A 2,407-nucleotide genomic window follows, 5' to 3' on the forward strand; every position below is an offset into this window, starting at 1 on the left:
ATATATATATATATATATATATATATATACATTTATACGACGGCTTCTTTCAGTTTCCGTCGACCAAATCCACTCACAAGGCTTTGGTCGGCCCGAGGCTATAGTAGAAGACACCTGCCCAAGGTGCCACGCAGTGGGACTGAACTCGGAACCATGTGACTGAAAAGCAAGCTTCTTACCACACGTGTGTGTGTGTGTGTGTGTGTGTTTGTGTAGGTTTGTATATATAGTTATGTATGCGCGTCTTTGTGTTTGCTCTCCGACACGGTGTTGGTTTGTTTACGTCCCTGTAATCAAGCGGTTCGTGAGAAAGTTTAAAAATAGGTGATGCCCCAGCATGTCCGCAGTCTAATACCTCAAACAAGTGGAATACATACTTACACACGCAAACACACACACATATACATACACTTACATATGCATATAGATAGATATATGTTTGCATGTGTATGTGTATATAAAAGTGTTTGTGTATATATATATATATATATATATATTTATATATATATATATATATATATGTGTGTGTGTGTGTGTGTGTGTGTGTGTCTACATATATGTGTGTGTATGTGTGCGTGTATGTTTATAAATACAGAGAGAGAGAGAGGAAGAGAGAGAAAGAAAGAGAGATACATGTCAGTTGATACGGGAGCTAAAATAAAGCACAATACTTCTAGAAATACAATCGTTATCAGATTATCAGCTAATCAGACAGATTAAATATGAAATTGTTCAATCTAGCCTATACAAAACAAATAAAAAGAGCAGTAGCATTGCTGCTGCTGCTGCTGCTGCTGCTGCTACATATACTTCTAGTTCTGCGATTGATGATGATGACGAAGATGATGATGATACCGACAACAACAATATCATATTGGTTAAGTAACGCAGACGAACAATAAAAGACGATGTTCAGCAACGAAGAACAAGACAAAAGACACAATTCAGCAGTTGTTAGCGTTTTTACAGCGAAACATGAAACATGAACCATGAGGCCGGGCTATATTTAAACGTTGGTCCTGTGTACACAAAGCATTTCTGACGTAAGAGAAAGCTCAACAGACTATTGGGTTTTACGTGGAAATCTTAGAATCTCGAGTTGACGTTTCGAGACAGCTGTCTAAGGAATGACCTTCAAGACAACGAAAAGTCGAATCATTTACTGCATCTGTCACGCATGGAGTGGAGTGGGGAACAAAAACAAAAATAAAAAAACACAAACAAACAAAAACATTCCACAAACATCGATGGTAATTCTTACCTTCTAAGTAGATTCTTCCTGTTTCGGAATATATTTCATCTCGCCATCTTACTCTTTGTCTATTTCCTCTCTCTCCCCTGCTACGTTTCTTTCTTTCTTTCTTTCTTTCTCCATCTCTTTCTCTCAATATATATCTTCATGCATATACTTATGTATGTATATGTATGATTGTTTTTATGTATACGCACATATATGTACATAGTTATATATAAGTATATACGGGTATACGTGCATGTATATATGCGTATGTGTAAATATATATATATATATATATATATATATATATATATATATATATATGAAAGTATGAATGTATGAACGTATGAATGTATGTAAATGTAAGTATTTGTCCAATTCTCTGCTTTTCTTTAACTTCCTCTTCTCCCTCACCGTTGGCACGTACTCGCATTTTTCTTTTTCATTTTCTGCACCATGTGTATATACAAATACATACACTCATACACATACACGGACGAACAAACACGCACATGCATCCGAACCTATACAAACATTTATATGCTAGGCATACTTTTATTTATTTATTTATATATATATACGCACACACACGAATACATATATATATATGTGTGTGTAGACAAATATATGCGACTATGTATGTTTGTATATATATATATATATGCATATGTATGTATATATATATATGTATATGCTATATAAATATGCATACCTACATACACACATACACACATACACACATGCATACATACATACACACATACACACATACACACATGCATACATACATGCATACATACATACATACACACATTCGGTTGTTAAATGTATTTCAAATGTTTTCACTTAGTCGTCTATAAAGGAAAGAAGGGCGAACTCAATAAGTGTCCATGGGTAATTCTAAATATCCGAATAACAAATGAGTTTATAAAAGCCGACGCCGTCAATTTTAAAGAAGTTAAAGAGATTGATGGTGAGGCGACGACAAATAATATTGGCGTAGCGAAGATGATATTGTGAAATTTTGGCGTACAAAATTCTCTAGCGAAGAATATATATATGTGAAGTGGTAAGGACAATAATTGACTTGGGATAACAACAAGTAATTAAATTGGTTATTATTTATAGGTTAATGAGGGAATGAGAAAGGGATTATAATGGAATAAGTCA

This window comes from Octopus bimaculoides, chromosome 7, assembly GCF_001194135.2.
Source record: "Octopus bimaculoides isolate UCB-OBI-ISO-001 chromosome 7, ASM119413v2, whole genome shotgun sequence".
NCBI classification, from domain to species: domain Eukaryota; kingdom Metazoa; phylum Mollusca; class Cephalopoda; order Octopoda; family Octopodidae; genus Octopus; species Octopus bimaculoides.